General features: G+C 50.1%; 1 pseudogene; it reads right to left on the bottom strand.

The window, feature by feature from the left end:
- Window positions 1-273: 273 nt before the first annotated feature.
- LOC118575446 lies at window positions 274-9,369 on the bottom strand (annotated as a pseudogene).
- Window positions 9,370-9,374: the final 5 nt, after the last annotated feature.

The raw sequence follows: 9,374 nt of genomic DNA, 5'->3' as shown, positions 1-9,374 counted from the left end.
ACTCCTCTTCACTGAACAAAGCCTTAGAGAACACTCTAGATACAGTTTTAGAAAATGATGACTCACAAAAAAAGCATGGTGAAATACAAACCAAACTATAAAGATGAGGAATCATAGCTTTGTGTTAACAATAGTATGAGAGGAAGATGGTTAAAAATTGAGCATGCTTTCAATCTGGGATTGCTCTGCTGCCTTCCTGATCCCTTGCAGAGGCATCAGCTTCTTCATCTGCACCAGCTTCTTCATCTGCACCAGCTTCTTCATCTGCACCAGCTTCTTCATCTGCACCAGCTGTGAACCATGGTCAGAGAGACGGATACCCAGACAACAAGCTCACAGATTGGCAAGACTCCTTCATTATTTGAATTCTTGGCTGGCTGGTTCCCTGTGATGCCTGCCTCCCTTTCCTTGTTTTTCATTAGCATGAGAACTTCTAGGATTGCTGGAAAATGGTGCCCAATAAGGGAAGAGTAACTTAACCTAAGAAATATTGTTTTCCTGGTTTCAGGTATCCCCAACAAAGCCAGGGAGGGAGGATATATTTTTACATGGGTGGCCCAAGGATGCAAAAACCATATTGGGTAGATCAGCTCCATCTGGTTCTCAATTTAGCATCATCACATGTTTAAAAGTTACTTTGTAAACAGGTAAAGAGTTGCATTGGATTATGGCTGCTGAATAGCTCTGTGAGATCTGATTTGTCACACTAAAAGGGAAGCACATCCTAACTTTGTGTTGCTGGTGCAACAACTTTTAGGGCAGTGGCTCTCAACCTACTTTGTTCCCAGAGATCTTTGACCTTTCCTTCATTTTAAGGACTTATTTTTGTGTGTGTGTTGTCAAGACTCTACACAATGGACTGTTTGGCTTTGGCCTGTGGTGTCCTTGAAACTGCTCTGCTCGTCTAGTGTGGTCCATTCTGTTGGGTTGTGTTGGAAGCATCTGGGCTTTGATGCAGTAGGGGGGCTAAAAGAGCCCTTAATGGTCAGGGAAGATCAAGCTCTAGAACCTTCCAGATGAGATACCCAGGGAGGTCACTACACCTCAGACTCTTATCCCTCCTGTAGTGCCTGCTCCAAAAACCTGAAGGTGGGTTGTAAACAAGATAGCTCAGTGTAGAATCACTAGTCTAGGCTGGTTACAGATTTTCCTGGTTCTCTAGTCAACCAAGGATTTGGGTTCATTTTTTCAAATGGCCTTACATTACTTATTTTCTCCCAGACAGATCTATTTTAGGAAATGAAAAGAGGAAAGAACTAAGATAAAGCAAAAATGTGGCACTATCTTACAAGCCATAGCTCAGAAAACTAGTGTCATTGGTAGTTGCTGAGGCCTGAAGAACTTCACACATTCTCAGACCCAGTGAAGCAGACCATGAACAGTGTCCTCAAACAGTTCTGTTCTAATTTCACTAACCCTGAGAAGCCAGAAGCAGTGCTGTGCAAATCTTTAGGTGTGTCTACCCCGTGTCCGGGCCCTAAACGTGGACACCAAGCTCTCCTGGGCCTGCTCTTGGGGCTGACACATGCTGGTCAAACGAATGGGGTCAGTCTTGTGCTCCACGATGTTGAAAGGACAGGCTTTCAGGTGTTCGGACATGAAGGCGACTTCGTTAAACTCCCAGCTCTTGATTTTGGAGAAGAGGCTGCTGAACTGCCAGGTCTGCCAAGAAAGAGAAGCTCAGAGGTGAACATGGCCAGTGAGCTTCCAGGCTGAAAGGGTCTGAGCAGCCTGTGAGATAGACGGCTGGCCCTGTTCCTCTGTGGTCAGCTTCCACAGTGCTCAGTGGCTGCCTGGACATTCATTATTTCATTTCCCTGCATCTAATGCCTAGCACCTGGCTAATTAATCACCTTCCCAGCCAGCCTTATAGTTATTCACCATGATTGATGCCAGTCAACACTCGATACACACCTTCCCCAGCAACCTATGAGCAGCAAAAATTATGTCTAGACACTGTTCGAATGGTGATGATTAGCACTCAAAGTGGGGTGCTCTGGAACTTTTGACATCAAAAGCAGATTCTCTTCTTCCTCTGTACTTGGACTAGGGGAAAGCTGGGGTCTGAGGAACCCCCAGCAGATCCCAGGGACACTGAGGAAGATCTACCTCAGAATGCAGCCAATATTACAGACGTGAGGATAGGAACAAACGCCATTTTTGAGCTGCTAGAGTAAACCTTACCTGAAGCTGTTGCCTTTGTTTTTTTTTTTAATTATATAAGTTAATATGTTTCTTTTATCATTTATGCCCCTATATGTTTTTTCTAAAACTTAAAATGAAAAAATAGCCTAACAAAGAAGGGTCTTCTTAGAAATAAAGACCCCAAAAGAGGATTTCTATGCGTATGGTGCTCATTGATTTTCCACCTGGGATAGGGCCACAGAGCCACCAGCTTTAAAGTGCCAAGGGTTAGACCGACAGACGCCCTTTCAGCCTGACTGCTCCACGGTCATGTTTGATCATTGTCCCTGGGCGAGAAAAGTGTTTCTGAAATCTTAGAACTGTTATCATTTTTTCTTAAAAAGCCTTTAATATGTGTATCCTTTAGCCTCGCATAAGTTATTTCTCCCTTTCCGCAAGGAAATTAGTCTGTCCCACATGATATCCAAAAGCAGCCAGACATATTTGAATTTGGGACAAAATTGAACCAAAAAATAATGAGTTTTTTTTGTATGCAAATTACATTATTGACATCTGATTTTATAGAGAAAGATATGTGCTGGTCTTAGATGAACATTTATCACTAAGGTGGGTTGGTGGCAACTGGTGTTTAACATGTGAATGTGGGCATAGATAAATAAAAATACAATTATTTTTCCATGAAGACTATTTAAAGAAAATTAAGGGAAAATATACTGGATACTTTGGACATAATAAAAATAGATGCAAACAACTCTAATTCCTCCATACCAGTTTGAGAACATCCACATTTTATGGTGGCGTGAGGAGACATCGTCTATTCAGGGTTCATATTATCAACACATTTGCTATGAGAATAGATATCACAGACACTTTGAATATGATGAATTAGGAGTTTAACTTCTGGAGAAGGTGTAATTCAGTGAAGATGGACTCACTTGAGAAAAGGAACAAGGCTCTACAGAAGAAAAGGATTCTTGATTCATATATTGCAGTGTTTGATATTAAACAAGCAATTCAGCCATGGGAAATAAGCACTCCAAACACAACTTCCAAATACAACCTATTTTTAAAAGCCTGTTGGCATGAGACTGAGAGGAATTTGTTCGTCTATTATACCAACCAGTCAGAGTCCAAGCAGGGAGCAAGTGGTACCCTCAAATTGGGTGGGATTTGGTGGGGGGTGCTGTTTGCAACTCTGGGGGCAATATCCAGAGTTAGTAGCCTCATGGAAAGAGGGAAACTGTTCACTCCACCCAGAACAAGTAGCTATGTGGATCAAGTCACCTGGTATAGCCACCTTCAGTGGAGGGACACAGCCACTTCATGGTGTCTTGAAGGCGAGGGGAGCGGATCCTTCAGCACGCCCCCTCCTGCCTCCTCCTCCTGAAACAGTCACTCTGGTTCATCCTAACTAGAAGCTGGAGGATGGGCAGAGGAGCTAGCTGAGGCAAGCTGCAGAGATAAGTCTCTGGATGGAGATTAGAGAGAGCCAGCACAGAATGAGTGAGCAAGTGAAAGATACTCAAGAGGTCTAAGCAGGCATTGGCATCAGCACTATACTGCCAAACATACGTTTATAGTCTCTTTCCTGCTGGACTGAGCTGCTCAAGTGAGTCTTACGTTTCAGCAACTGTCCCAATGCCTGGTACAGCACTTGTCCCCAAGAGAGCTTTTAAAAATATTTATTGAATGAATGAACACATGAATGAATGAATGAATGAATGAATGAATGAGTGAAAAAAAAAAAACCAAACAAGTGTTGACTTCCCTGACTGTGGACTTTCCAGGAGGTGCCTCCATGAGAATATCTCCTCTTCTTCCACTGCAAGAGGACCATCCCTCTCTCTTGCAACAAAGTGGCACAGATGTTCCTCATCAGTACGCACACCTGGGAGAGCTGGGCCAGGCTGATGCTGTCCAGAAACCCAGCAATGTATTGCAAAACCTCCAGCGGCAAGCTGCTTAGAGAATTCAGGCTTTTCCTACCATGTCCTGAGAGCTGGTTTCTCTTCTATCCCTCACTCAGCTCCGGAGCAACCTCTGGCTTGATGGCAAAGGTCTTCAGCTCCTGGCTATAGATCACTTTTGCTTTTTGTCCAGGGGGCCGGAAGTGGTTTTGGACAAATGTACATCCCAAGTAAGCGAGAGGGCATCGATGCTGGAACCAGCCATTGAGACACGACTGAATGTCTGTGTGGACATTCTTGAAGTGCAGGGGAAATTCATCTCTCCGTGAAAGCCCCCCCCCCCCCCCCCCCGTCTCAGTAACTTAGCCTAAGAAACGGCCTTGAGAAAGATAATTGGAAAAGTAACCTTGAGTCAAGGCAGGAGATATCAAACACCCGGTCTTGGGAGGAACAAACCTTGAGTCAGAACAAGATATCTATAATTGGCTACCTGGCCTTGGAGAACAGACAGCTGCACATTTCAAAATTAAAGATAGCCCCCAAGTTCACCCTGACCTTATTTGAATTAACCAATGGGGACCCTGTAACTATGCTTCTCGCTTCTGTAACCGTGCTTCTGCCCCCAGGACTCTATAAGAAGTCCCCCTTCCCCTAGGAAGGCGCGCAAGTCCTCCGAGAGACTTGTCGCCCCAGGTACCTGTGTATTCAAATAAACCCTCTTGCTGTTTGCATCTGATCCGTGGTCTCGGTGTGTTCCTTGGGTTTGGGGTCTCTCTTGAGGAAAGGTCCCCTGTGGGGAGCTTTCTTTCATTGGAGGTTCCACCGAGATTGAGACCCCTCCCCAGGACCACCGACCCACCATCAGGAGGTAAGCCGGCCGGCCTCGGTATTTATGTTTAAGCTCGAGCCGTCCTGTGTCCGTTTTGTCTCTGTGCTGTCTGTTTCTATGTTTGAGCTCTGTTCCTGCGCAGCGTCTGGAGGGACCAGGAAAGGAGGCGGACAAGGTCTGCTGTGAGGCCGGGCCGCCTGATTGTAGTGCCGGGAGAGGAGGCAGGCAGACTTGCCGTGAGGCCGGGCCGCCTGAGTCCCGCACTAGGGTATCTCCCCTAGTGTTCTGTATCGGGGTGAGGCTGAAGGGGCTGACGAGCCCGGACTTCGCTCACCAACCCTGGAAGACGTTCCACGGGAGTCTGAAGTCCCCTCAGGGGCACGGTTTTACACTCACATATCCAAGGGATACGTGGTGTCTGTTGGAGAGGAGGGATCCGGACCCTCACAGCACTCTCCGTCTGAGTTTCTGCTCTCGGTTTGGAGCCGGAGCCGCGCAGCGTGTGTCAGTCTTATTTATGTTTGTCCGTCATTCGTCATTTTCTGTTTAAAGAAACCGCCATCTACCTCCTCCCTTTACCCTGTTCTCCCACGAAAGGATCCCCCTAGAGGGGAGGAGAAAGCCGAGGAGAGTGCGGCCTGATGGCCGAGGGAGAAGGGAAGGGGCGCCCGGGAGCAGGCGCGCAGGGACTCAGCGAGAATGCATCCCGAGAGGCGACAATTCAGGGCGTCCCAAGGAGCCAGCAAGAAAGATGATGGCGGCGGGGCGCGGGCCAGCCCGGCCGCGGGCACCGTGAGCCCGAGTGCAAGCGCCCGGCATGCGGCTGCGGTCCCGGGCCTCGGCCCCGCTCCGTCCCCGCTGCACGCCCCCGCCGAGCGGCGCGCACCATGCCGCGGGTGCCCGCGACCCTCTACGCCTGTCTGCTCGGGCTCTGTGCACTCGTGCCGCACCTCGCGGAGAGGAGCAGCCGCCGCGGGAGTGCCAGCGCCCCCCTTCTGGTCCCCCCCTTGCCGCCGCTGTCCCGGCCCCACCGCGCGCCACCCCGCCGCCCGCCGCCACTGAGGGGATGCGAGCCGGGCCGGCGCGCGCGGGAGGCAGCGGCTGCTGAGGCGCGTGGGGCACGGCGGCGGCGCCCGCCACGGCCCAGAAGCGCTCCAGCCCGCCCCGGCCCCGGCCCAGGTTCCCCCACGATCCACCTCCCCACCCGTCTCCACCGCCCTCAGCCCGCCTGGCGGCGGTCCCCGTGCGAACGCCGGGAGCGGCACTTCCCGGGCCGGCTGCTACTGCGGCAGAGGTCCCCGTGCGGCCGTGGCGGAAATGGCGATTCCCGGCCGACTGCCACTGCGGCGGGGGGCGGTGGAAGCGACGGCCCCCTTGCCGACAGCTGCATACAATACTGGCCGATTTTCGGCCTTTGATCCTTACAACTGAAAACAGCATAATGCATAACCCTCCTTTCTTTAAGGACCCTGTTGCCTTGACTAACTTGATTAAGTCCATTTTTAATAACCTACGCCTAACCCACCAGCCTACATGGGATGACTGTCAGCAGCCTTTCCCCTCACCCGCCCGAACTGGGACTTCAGGACCCCAGAAGGTAGGGAGCACCTACGTCTCTTTTGCCAGTTGCTCTTAGCGGGTCTCTGGGGGGCTGCTAGGCGCCCCACCAATTTGGCTCAGGTCAGCAATACGACAGAAACAGAAAAAAAGAGATTAAAAAAACGTCATAAAAAAATAAATAAAATCCTGGCCGCTATAATGTCTCAGGGACAGGTCAGAGAGGGAGTTAGAAAGGGAGATCAAAGAAGGGCACCCCTTGACAAAGACCAGTGCGCCTACTGCAAAGCGAGAGGACATTGGGCTCGTGACTGCCCAAAGAAACCTCGAGGGCCTGGAAAAACTAAGACAGGAGCCACGGACCTCCTCAATCTGGAAGATTAGGGAGGTCAAGGCCAGGAGCCCCCCCCCTGAGCCTAGGATAACTCTCAAGATCGGGGGGCAGCCAATGACCTTCCTAAGGGACACCGGAGCTCAACATTCAGTCCTGACCCACATCGGAGGCTCTCTCAGTGACTGCACAGCTTTGGTCCAGGGGGCCACGGGTAGCAGGAGATAGCGATAGACCACCGAGAAAAAGGTTCAGCTGACATCTGGACAGCTCAGCATCATACACTGTCCCGGGCACCGAAAGGATGACTCTGTAATAGCGCGGGAAAATCGGCTGGCCAATCTGACGGCCTGGACAATGGCCTTACAACCCCCAGGGGTGACAAGCTGCTGGTCATGCAAGACTACCAACAGCCAAACAGGGACCCCATGCTCTACAGCCTGGAGGACCAGGAACTAGCAAAGAAAATGGGGGTGGAATGGAGCCCCGAACGACAAGCTAACATCATAGATGAAGGCCCGTCTGGCTGATGAGGCCTCGAACACTGTATTATTAAATCAGGAACAGGTCCTCCAACAGGTGACTTCCAGCTGCCCTGCTTGTGCCCAAGTCAACTCAGGAAAAACCCATCTGAACAGAAGAAGCTGCCTGCGAGGCCACCGCCCCGGAGTCCATTGGGAACTTGACTTCACTGAGGTAAAACCTGGGCTATATGGGTACAGATACCTTCTGGTTTTTGTAGACACTTTTTCAGGATGGACGGAGAAAGAGACTGCTACCATGGTAACCCAGAAACTCCTGGATGACATCTTTCCCAGGTATGGAATGCCCCAGATATTGGGGTCAGACAATGGGCCCGCCTTCATCTCCCAGGTAAGTCAGAAGATGGCCAGGCTATTGGGGATCGATTGGAAACTCCATTGTGCATACCACCCCCAGAGCTCAGGATAGATAGAACGCATAAATAAAAACATTAAGGAGACTTTGACCAAATTAACGCTCGCAACTGGCACTAGAGATTGGGTGCTCCTACTCCCACTAGCCCTTTACCGAGCCCGGAATACTCCTGGGCCTCACGGCCTAACCCCGTTTGAGATTTTATATGGGACTCCCCCACCAATAATAAACTTCCTTCACCCTGATATCTCCTCTTTTGCCACTAGCCCTACCCTGGAGGCACACCTTCAAGCCCTCCAACTGGTACAAAAGACGGTGTGGAAACCCCTGGCAGATGGCTACTGGGAGCAACTGAATCGCCCGGTGATGTCTCACCCATTCAAGATTGAAAACTCTGTCTGGGTCCATGTGTCACATATGAAGGCCGTCAAAGAACCCGACAAAGCTGAGAACACCAAGACATCTACATGGAAAGTTCAACGCTCCCCAAACCCACTAAAGATAAGACTTACCTATGGGTTCCCCTAATCCCCCTAACAGCCCTCCTAACGTTAGGAGGGGCATCACCAGAGTCCTGCTCATTTTATTATTTGGGCCAGGCATCTTCAACAGATTGATACAATTTGTCAAGGATAGGATTTCTGTTGTCCAGGCTTTGGTCCTAACCCAACAATATCAGAGGCTCCGAGAATCAAAGATGGAGCCGACCCCTTATTCTCCATCCTAAAATGAAAGATTCCATTTAAAACAAAAGAAAATGGGGGAATGAAAGCCCCCCCCCCCCCCCCGTCTCAGTAACTTAGCCTAAGAAACGGCCTTGAGAAAGATAATTGGGAAAGTAACCTTGAGTCAAGGCAGGAGATATCAAACACCCGGTCTTGGGAGGAACAAACCTTGAGTCAGAACAAGATATCTATAATTGGCTACCTGGCCTTGGAGAACAGACAGCTGCACATTTCAAAATTAAAGATAGCCCCCAAGTTCACCCTGACCTTATTTGAATTAACCAATGGGGACCCTGTAACTATGCTTCTCGCTTCTGTAACCGCGCTTCTGCCCCCAGGACTCTATAAGAAGTCCCCCTTCCCCTAGGAAGGCGCGCAAGTCCTCCGAGAGACTTGTCGCCCCAGGTACCTGTGTATTCAAATAAACCCTCTTGCTGTTTGCATCTGATCCGTGGTCTCGGTGTGTTCCTTGGGTTTGGGGTCTCTCTTGAGGAAAGGTCCCCTGTGGGGAGCTTTCTTTCATCCGGAAGAATTTGTTGCAGGTGAAAGTGAAGGCTGAGCTGCTTTTATTGTGCCTCCGAGTCACGCACTCGCTGTGGAGCTCCACGTGCAGGCCTCCAGGTTGGGCAGTGCCTAGGACGTCAGCCAACACTGTCTCTGAGGAAAACTGCTCTGGCTCAAAATTGTACGTTTGGGTGGCAAGGTCCATAAGAGGGCCATCGATGCTCCTGGATTCAGAGATTGACATGGCCTTTGATTCTCTTTCCAAAGCACACTGGAGGGTGTCTTGATGAGATCCGATTTGGGCAGGTCCTCCACAGAGACGCCCAAATCAGAATGTCCACGGCCTTGTGCTCACTTGGTGCACCTCAACATGGCAATCTCCCAGGCGAGCTCGCTCCCGCAGTAGCTCACAGGAATTTTGAAGGTGTAAACCGTTTTCACTTCTTGAGCCTCGAGGTTGCCTTAGACAAAGTCCTCTC

This window comes from Onychomys torridus, unplaced genomic scaffold, assembly GCF_903995425.1.
Source record: "Onychomys torridus unplaced genomic scaffold, mOncTor1.1, whole genome shotgun sequence".
In the NCBI taxonomy this organism is placed as follows: Eukaryota; Metazoa; Chordata; class Mammalia; order Rodentia; family Cricetidae; genus Onychomys; species Onychomys torridus.
Note: the sequence above shows the minus strand (reverse complement) of the source record. Positions and strands in the feature narration are given on the sequence as shown.